The sequence below is a fragment of the Diabrotica virgifera genome, chromosome 1 (assembly GCF_917563875.1).
Source record: "Diabrotica virgifera virgifera chromosome 1, PGI_DIABVI_V3a".
Lineage (NCBI taxonomy): Eukaryota > Metazoa > Arthropoda > Insecta > Coleoptera > Chrysomelidae > Diabrotica > Diabrotica virgifera.
The window spans coordinates 54,405,992-54,416,654 of NC_065443.1; the positions used below are offsets into that span (position 1 = coordinate 54,405,992).

The window sequence follows — 10,663 nt, forward strand, 5'->3', positions numbered from 1 at the left end:
TTCTATCGTATTAATTAGCACCTTTAAAACCAGACCAAATTAAATCTTAGAACCAGTTCTCCTAAAAGTTCACTATTTTGTTTATATCGAAGGACGGGACATACGGGTGTGGTCCTAAAATATTCACCTATGTCCAATTAGGCAAAAGGTAATAATTAAACCATTTTTGCCACGGTGGGGTGAGATTGAATAAAAACTCACACCACACGACATCATCAGCATACATTAAGCACCATGGAATGTTACCCTGTAGTTTCGCTGTTATCTGGTCCAAAACTAATGAGAATAAATACGGACTAAGCACAGAGCCTTGGTGCAATCCTACTTTCACATGAAATTTATCAGTCTCTCCCACACCTGTCCTAACACTAGTCGTTCCTCCCTCATACATATCCCTCACAATCTTTACATATTCACCAGGGACTCTTTTTTTATTGAGTGCCCACCAGAGAATCTCTCGAGGAACTCTATCATATACTTTCTCAAGATCAATGAATACCGTATGAGCGTTTGTTTCTTTACTCCTGTATTTTTCCATTAACTGCCTTATAATGAAAATTGCATCTGTTGATCTGCCCTGCATACAGCCAAATTGATTCTCGGATATTTCGGTCTCTTCACGTATCCGTCTATCAATTACTCTTTCCCATATTTTCATGGTGTGGCTAAGCAGTTTTATAGTCCTGTAGTTTGTACATTGTTGTATATCTCCCTTGTTTTTGTATACAGGTACCAGTATACTGCTTCTCCATTCGTCTGGCATTTGTCCAACTTCCATAATTCTATTAAATAGACCTGCTAGCCACCTTGTTCCTGTCTGTTCCAATGCTCTCCATACTTCCCCAGGAATATCATCTGGCCCTACCGCTTTTCCTTTCTGTATTTTTTGAAGCGCTTGAGCCACTTCCTCATTTGTTATTTTGGTGACCACTGCTGCTACTGTCTCCGTTGACTCTACAGGCTGTCTGTCAAATTCTTCATTTAATAAGCTGTCAAAGTACTTTTTCCATCTCTTTTTGACATCCCTTTCGTGAACTAGTATTTTATTATTTTCATCTAGGATACATCTAATAAACAACATGTACTAGTATATAGTAGACACTTAGGATATTGCCTTTTCAACATCATATTATACTCGCAGAAATATTATGATGTGATATATACGATGTGAAAAATGTGATATATCAATCGAAGCATATTGAAAAGTGGAGCTTGAATCTTTGGTTCCGGTTTTGAAGTCATTTCCATTTAAACAATTATGACCGAAAGTTTAGTAAAAATGACTCAAAATTAGTGAAGTTGTGTATCAATCGATGCAAAATTACACAAAGAGTTTAAATATGAACTACTGGTTCTACTTTCCATCATTATGGGTGAAAACCCAGGACTTACGAAGACCAATTGAGTTGCCTAATATCAAAGACGGACATGTGTCATTCGAGAAGAATTGAGATAAATGGGTTTTTGTATACAATGAAAATCTCACTTCCTATAGTTTTAGTTCATTGGTTGATTTCACAGTCATGTGATCACAATACAGCATTCTCATTGGGCTGTTGGGGAAATGTCCATTTTTGAAATAAACCTTCATGACAGGAGTCCGTTTTTAAAACAAACATTCAACTTTGAAGCTAAAAATAACGTATTTGCATCCGTGTTTGAAGGAAACTATTATCACCGTTGAAAAGAGCGGGAAAAATTCTATAAGAAACCACTTCTAACTAAACTCTCATGTTTTTACAAATGTCCGTCTTTGATATTAAGCCACTCAATTACTTGTTTTAATTATGACAATGTAAAAACAATGAACATTAAAATTAAAAAATGACGTTTTATTAAACCCAATCTAATAGATTATGATATTTTAATACCTGATCGGAGTTTAACTGTCAAAGCCTGATTTCATGAAATTAATTTCAACATTTGTTTGACCAAATTAGTCCCTCCTAGGTTTGATGAAAATTCTTTAGTCAAAGGCCGAAAGTGAAATTTATTTCAAGGTTTGACTGAGACTGTTAGTCAGACCTGAGGATTGACTAGTCAAACCTAGGGGTGCTGGAAGTTCAGGGTTTGACTATAACATCTACATAATCTTCTATAGTAGGGATGTGATTAATAAAAATGTTTAAAATCAATTTAGCACAAATCATATGATTCTTTGACTTTACCTCTTAGGTTACATAATGACAGTGTACAAGATTGCAGTAAATGGATAATAAACAAAAGATATTTTTTAACACACAATTAATGCAAACCACACATTTTGAAAGTCCTAATGGAAATATCAAAAAGAAAAATACATAAGTTCCACACACGTTTTGATACAGATGTTAAAAAAAATTTTAAAAAAATAAGTATAGCTTACCAGCACAGTTATCTATATATTTATGTTTCTTATATTTCTTCCTCTGTACTTGTTGAGTATGAAATTGCCTTACCAACAAATATGATGGGGATATTTTTTGATATAATTGATTACTACTGTAGCTGTGTAGATATAAATTTGAAAACAATGATGGATTATAGTGAGATGACCAATAACGCTGTGCGACTTTGTTATTGTAGTTATATTGTTGATTGACTTGATTTTTAAGGGTATCTTGTCGAAGCACTTGATTTTTGTAATGCAAATTATTTTCATCAATAATTATCTGACTATTATCACACGAGTTCAAACCAAGTTGTATTATCTGATTTGAAATATTTTCTAGATCTTGATATTTTTCTGGCTTATTGTCATAAAGTACAGATAAGTTTTTGTTTACATCAACTGATACTACTAATTTATCTAATGTTAAATGTTTGCCACTGCCGGTATTTGCAAAAGCATTAAACATTCTTTGAACATGAATTAAATGTGAGAGCTCTATGGATATATCTATACCACATATCCCAAATTTTAAGAATTTACTCATTACATCTCATTGTCAATTTTCCCTCATAAACCCAATATGTAACTCGTGTTCAACACATACCCACGGAAATATCTACACTCGCCATTTAGAATTTAACAAAAAATACACTCATCAACCTTCCTACATCTAAAAAATTGGAGATGGTGGAAACTGAAAACCAACCAAAACCATCAGCTGATTATGAAATATTTTCAAAATGATTTGTTCTTGTTTGTACACTTGAATTATGACATCTGATACAAGTCAAAGTCTTGGGTACAATGTTAGACCACGTTCACACGAGAAGCGTTTAATGCTCGTCTTGATAATGCGCGATTACACCTAAAGACCGCGTCCCACCATCAAATAATTTGAGCAAACTGAAAGTGACAGTTAGTGACGTCACATCCTGAGTGTTCATAGTAGATAATAATGAAAAATTTTAATTTTAAATAAAGTACAAACAAGTTAGACAACTCAATACAAAAAATTTGATCAAACTAGACTGATAGTAGGTTTGTTCCAACATGAACTTTTGGACGGTCCAGAAACCGTCACGAAACTACTTGTACCGTTTGTTGTGCGCATGTTCGTAATTGTATCGCCCAGTTATCGTCCCATGACGGTAATCGAGAGCACAGATTTTTAGAATTTCAAAAAAACTGCAATTGTGACGTCACTTTGACGTACTTCCTCAAGTACGTCAAGTTTGCTCAAACTGTTTGATCAAATTATTTGATCAAACAGTTTGAGCAAACTCCGGAAGTACGTCAAAGTGACGTCACAAGTGCAGTTTTTTTGAAATTATAAATATCTGTGCTCTCACTATCAGTCTAGTTTGATAAAATTTTTTGTATTGAGTTGTCTAACTTGTTTGTACTTTATTTAAAATTAAAATTTTTCATTATTATCCACAATGAACCCTCAGGATGTGACGTCACTAACTGTCACTTTCAGTTTGCTCAAACCAGTTTGATCAAATTATTTGATGGTGGGACGCGGCCTTTATAGCCCTTGTTAAAGTTTTAAAGCGTAGTAACTCGTACGAATCAATTTTGAGGAAATAAATTTTACAAAATTGTATGAATTTAGTATACACTACCAACTACCACTATTTCCAATAATTGTTCTTTTTTAATGAAAGAGTAAAGACCGCGTCCCACCATCAAATAATTTGAGCAAACTGAAAGTGACAGTTAGTGACGTCACATCCTGAGTGTTCATTGTGGATAATAATGAAAAATTTTAATTTTAAATAAAGTACAAAGACAACTCAATACAAAAAATTTGATCAAACTAGACTGATAGTAAGAGCACAGATTTTTAGAATTTCAAAAAAACTGCAATTGTGACGTCACTTTGACGTACTTCCTCAATTACGTCAAGTTTGCTCAAACTGTTTGATCAAATTATTTGATGGTGACATGCGGCCTTAAGTTTACAGGTTTGTTCCAACACAACGAAAACCGTCATGAAACTATCACGAAACTGCGCGCAGATAGCAAAATAATATGTTCCATGGGTTATTTTGTTTACTGCGCAGTTTCGTGATCGTTTCATGACGGTTTTTAGTTGTGTTGGAACCAGAGACATGTAAAGAGAATAGACTTGGCTAGGGATATGCCACTCAATACATCGGGGTGTAACGTCGATATCAAGTACGGTGGTCTAGCTATCTTTGTCTGTCGTGCGAGTGTGAGCGTATCTACCAAGAGGTGGAAGTAACGGAACGACAGAAACACAGAGGCGGCGGCCATCATATGCTAGAGAGACAAAATTAAGCGCCGGTAGAGAGAGATGGATAAACCAATCTTTGGTTGGAACAAACCTTATGTGAGCTGTTAATAGTGTGAGGTAGGAATTTTTGTGTTGTATGTTTCCTACTTTGAATCTGTCAAAATGCGTCTGAGTTGGGCGAACGGACTTTACCAATTTATTTCAAAATGTAATCTTAATTTGATCACAGTAAAGTGTGATTCGGATAAATGAAGAGTACAGGGGAAAACAAGGAATGTCACATTTTAATCATATTGAGATAAACACCAATAAAGGTTTAATTCTTGTGATATGTAAAATCTACTTAGCAGATTTGTTTCATTTTCATAGATATTATTAAATTTTATATTACTTGAATACTGATATATTAAATTTTTAAGTAACATGAGAGAAAACCCAATTTTTGACATAAATATCAATTCAGACAAAGAAAAAAAGGTCAAAAACAAGAAATGTCATTTTGTTATTATGAATGTATATTAAAAAACAATGCTAGCAATTCTTATTCATATTCACACTAATAATACAATAGTGTCGTAACTCAAAAAAGATGATTTTTCAGAATCAACGAAAAACTCATTACTCATTTCCTATCGCAGGTAAACAAAAAATTAATGCATAATGTGTTTCTAATTAATATTAAAGGAAGGTTCTTTGTACTCTTAGTTAAATAAAAATACTGGCAGTGAAGTTATTTAAAAATTTTGAGTTAAAACGGTATTGTTCTAAGGAAAATGTTCGAAATGAAATATTATTTTTAGTTATGACATTATTTATGAAATATTTTGTGTTACTACAATTTGATTTACTAATTTTTTCTGCGGTTTACGTCAGTTTTTGGGAAATTTTGCGGACTCTTTGTCGCTCATTGTAAAAATAAAACAGTTAATTCTACTTTTATAAAAAAAAATAACGAAACTTGGCCTCTTGGTACTGGCAGCACAGCTTGCAAGTCATATACGGTGAATATTGTTGAATCTATGTTAGCATTTTTGTCTTTTTCTTTCTCCTTTCTGGACAGTTCTTTTTCTTTCAAGTGGTTTTCGTACGTCACAACAATACTGTTTTTTTCCATCCTCTTCAGCATTTTTGAAATTTTCACAAAGATCACATTGATCTTTTTTGGTGTATGGAAGGAGATATTAAAATCTTTAGTAAAAATGCGATTAAAAGTAGTTGCAGACGCAAATGATTTGAAGTTTTCTTATGTACATTTATCTTTGTAGTCTCGATATAAATCAGCTAAAGACTTGTCACACTGGATATATTTCCGTGACGTCTGAGCTCTAAGGTAATGTAATTCGACGCGTGGTATAGCGTTTATAAAATGTTTGACACCTTCATAGATCTCCGGTTCCACAGTATGTTGTTTGCCATGTTTCCGCGTAATTTGCCATATTTTATGCGTTTTACAAGAGCTACTAGTAGAAGAGCTACTCGATGAAGAGCTTATTGAAGAAGAGTTCTTGAGGAAGAGCTACTTGATGGTTTTACTGTTCGACATCGCAACAAACTATAGGTTTTCCTTTGGACAACAGGAACGAAATGCGGATCTCGGTCGGAATCATCGGAATCAAAGTCGCTCTGGTCTGAGTGCACCGGTGAAATGTGATATTGCCTTTGGTTGGATTCTGTAATAGGTTTAACATTACTGGCCTTACTAAAGGTCACTGTTTACGTCAATTTCTTGAAGTACTTTGATGACTCGTAAATGGTGAAGGTATAGGTGCCGGTTGTACTTTCGTAACGTCACTGTTCTCTATCTGGGCATCAGGTTCATTATTTGCCCTCACCAGTGGGAATAACGACGGTGAAGAATTTTCCTGCTCGCCATGCTCAACATTTGTTGCTATAGCAACAAGTAATCGCCCACGATCACTTGTTGCTATAAATCGCCCCCTTAAAAATGAATTAAGTAATTATTAACATAGGTAATTCACGAAATGAACAAAAATGTCACGAAGAGTGTGGTAACTCTAAATTTATAAAATAGTTAGTACTTAGTAAGCTTTTTTAGTAACACTGCTGCACATTTAAAATTAGTTATTCCTATACATTGACTGAAAAATAGATAATGATTAATAAATGTTTTAGAAACAACAAAAAAATGGTTTAAAGTTATGATTCAACGATAGAGTAGCATGTCAAAAATAATGAACTGAACCAATAATAGTGTCGTTAGTAAAAATATTATTTTAAAACGTGCTTATGTAAATCAGTAATAGTGTAATAAGTAGAAAAACAACAATGTTATGGTTAGGTTCAAATCAACAAGAATGCAATAACTCAAAATATAGATATGCAAATTACATACCTGATTCAGCAATAGCGTGGAAACTCAAAATGATGAGCAAAGCAACACGTACGTTCCCGATCACTGTTGGCCGCAACTAAAAATGGCGCAATATTGTGAGGGCGATAACGACAGTCGGTCAGTCATGAATAACGTCTTATGGCGCCATCTCTTATTCATTTTTTGCACTATTAAAACGACGGTTTTATTGACTTGTAAGTAATTGAATTTTACGTCTGAATATAGTGTTATGTCAACTTCGAAACATTTTGAGTTACGACACTATTGTATTATTGGTGCGATATGGTAAGCTATCAAAGTATTTTCACTAGCAAAAACCCCTTTACTACATAAAAAGCGAAATAATCGCGGCATTACCGGCAGCTATACGTGGGATACTGCTGACATTCCTTGTTTTTGTTCGGTAGCGCATGGACTCATGGACATTCCTCGTTCTTTGCCTGTATTCAAATTTTTAGAAAACTTATAATATAGAGTGACCTTCCTGGGTATTGTCCTAAATCGATAGTCCTCAGTTTTTGCTACCAGATGGCGAGAAAAGCCAAAATTCATGAAAAAGTTATATTTATTTATTTATTTATTACGGGATGTCCCCATTTTTACAAATAACAAAAATAAAGTAATCTAACCGTAACACAAATACTAAACTAAGTATTAAATAATTAATAAATATTGTTAAACAAATGATTATAATTTATGTTAATTAAAATTCCTGAAAATATTAAAATGAAAATCTCTGACAATTAAAATCAAATGAAATGAAGACTCCAAGGTAAAGGTTCGATTCCTTACATACTTAGTCAGGCAGTGCTTAAATCTTACAGATCTTGTATCCACCAGATCATAAGATTGACTAAAGTCATTTCCCAGTGTCTGAATCCTGTTAATTGGAGAGAATTTGCCATAGTTGGTGTGATAGTGTTTTTTAGAAAATATGGGCATGTCTCTAAGAATTCTAGTGCTACATTTAAAGTTGATAAGACTTAATAAATAAGAACAGTCGGTGGTATGGTCAAATGGTTTATAGAGAAAAATTAAATCACATTTAGTTCTGTAGTCTTCTAAGGAACTGATATTTAGCCTTGACCTTAATGCCGCCGAAGACATGTTCTTTAAGTTTAATCTATAAGCACAAATCCGGAGAAATTTATTTTTAATTTTTTTCAGGATGTAAATATGGTTAAAATAGTATGGTGACCATACTATAGAAGAATAAGACAGGATGCTACGGACGAAAGTGAGATATAAAATTCTATATGTGGGTACGGAAAGATCTCGAGAGTTTCTTGTGATAAAACCTAGATTACGGTATGCTTTATTTGACAAATTGTTAATGTGTGGGATAAATGACAAGGAACTGTCAAATAACACCCCCAAATATTTTATTTCAGTCAATCTTGATAGAACGCTTGTATTAATGTGATAGTCAAACACAACATTATTTTTAGATTTGCTAAAGGATATAACAAAACACTTATCTTTATTTAACTGGAGACAATTGGAAATAGACAAATTGTATAGAGAAGTCCAGTCTTCCTGGATCCTTAGACAATCAGACAGATTTGAAACTTTGAAATATAGCTTAAGGTCATCAGCAAATAGCAAAAACTGACAAACTTTTATTACCTCAGAAATATCATTAATAAACAAGTTAAAGAGAAGAGGACCCACATGTGAGCCTTGTGGGACCCCTGAACTGACCAAGATAGGAATCGAAAGTGAACCCTTTATAAAAACAAACTGAACTCTCTCACCAAGATAACTACTCAACCATGAAAAAAACCACTCAGGATAATCAATACATCTTAATTTAAAGATAAGTAAAGAATGGATCACTGTGTCAAAGGCCTTCAAGAAATCAGTATAAATGGAGTCCACTTGGTACCCATCTTCGAAAGCCCTGACAATGTAATCATGATATAAAACAAGATTTGTAGATGTAGATTTACCCTGCCGAAATCCATGTTGCTCATTAATCAAGAGATTTCTACAGTGCCAAGTAAGATATTTGTTTAAAATTAATTCAAAAAGTTTGGGGATGGCAGATAACATAACAACAGGTCTATAATTTTTATATTGTCTCTGTCACCGTTTTTAAATACCGGAGTTATTTAACTGTCACGCCACTTACTAGGGAAGGTATGTAGTCTCAAAGATAAATTAAATAATACATGTAAAGGTTTAGATAAACTGTAGACACATCTTTTTAAAAAATATGTTGGAATGTTATCAGGGCCATAACTGAGTTTATCCTTGAGACCATTTATAGAATCAAAGACTTCAGAAAGTGAAAACTGAATAAACGGAATGTCGACCGAATTTTTTAATTTAAAATCGTAGTTACTTAAATTAACTTTGTCGGAGCGATAGACACTAGAGAAATGGCTCGCAAACAAGTTTGCTATTTACTCACTTAATTCTGCTGACATGTGATTAAAATGCATCACTTGGAATTCCATGGCTTTTATTCAATGAGTTAACATGATTCCAAAATTGTTTTGAATCTGAGTGAATAGATGCCTCAATGTTGGAGATATAAGATCTATAGCATTGATTTGTTAATGTTTTGCATTGTGTTCTGAGATCTGAAAATAAGGTATAATCAGCAGCCGACTGAGTATGTTTGAATCTAGTATGAGCAGTTTTTTTTTGAAATAACAAGTTTTTTTTAATTCTGGAGAAAACCAACGAGGAAATTTTGAAGGTTTATATATTTTTCTAGGAACAAAAATGATATTGCCTCAGAGACTACTTCATAGAAATTATTTACTGAGATATTAATACTTGCATCATCAAAAACAATATTCCAGTCAACAGAAGAAAAATAATTATTTAGACCCACAAAATTTGCATTACGATAGTCAAAATATGTAGTATTATAATCTAATTGTTTCTAAAACTAAAATCACAAGTAATTGCCACATGATGAAAATTATGAGGAAGCAAAGTGTCAACTGCTTCATAGACTGACAGTTTCTGATAATCTTTAATACTGTGGAAAATGAGATCCAAAAATACTCCACGTTGATTTGGTATGATATTTGATTGCCTCAGGTTTAGGTAAGAGAAGCATTCGCATATCAGCTTTGCTGGATAGTTTTGTGGGCAGTCAACGAGCAAGCCCTCTTCATTTGAGTGAGCCCAAGAAGCCAGTGGTAAATTGTAGTCGCCAAATAAATATACAGGTACGTCTGGCCTATTGTCTCTAATAGTTTCAACTGCTGAGCAATGACCAAGGTAGATATCTTCTGATGAATTCGGAGGAATGTATACTCCACCCAAGACAACTGATGCACATTCACAATCCACTTGAACAAACAGATGCTCAACATTATCAATGTCAGATTTGATTTGTTTAGCTTTAAAATGGTTTCGTCACAAAATTAAAACTCCTCCTCCACGCTGCTTAGTACTAGTTCTTAAGTTACGATCCAATCTGAAAACGTTACAGAGTTTAACAATTCATTATCCGAATAATCTTGATTTAGCCAAGTTTCTACTAGAATGATGACATCGTAGTTGCATTGAGAGATGGAGGTTCGAAGTTCATCTAGTCGAGTACGTATTCCTCCAAGATTCTGATAATATGTTTATTGCGTTTGGTTTTTTGAAGGTTGTTTAGCAACTGTCGGAAGTCCATTTATAAATTTAATAATCAAGTCAGATTCTCCCTTCTGTT

At 33.6% G+C, this 10,663-nt stretch overlaps 1 protein-coding gene across 1 annotated transcript in view; it reads right to left on the minus strand.

Annotated features, from left to right (window-relative positions):
* The window catches only part of LOC114328595 (uncharacterized), a 288,450-nt gene that overhangs the window by 43,326 nt on the left and 234,461 nt on the right, over positions 1-10,663 (minus strand). The gene's annotated exons all lie outside the window — the stretch shown is intronic.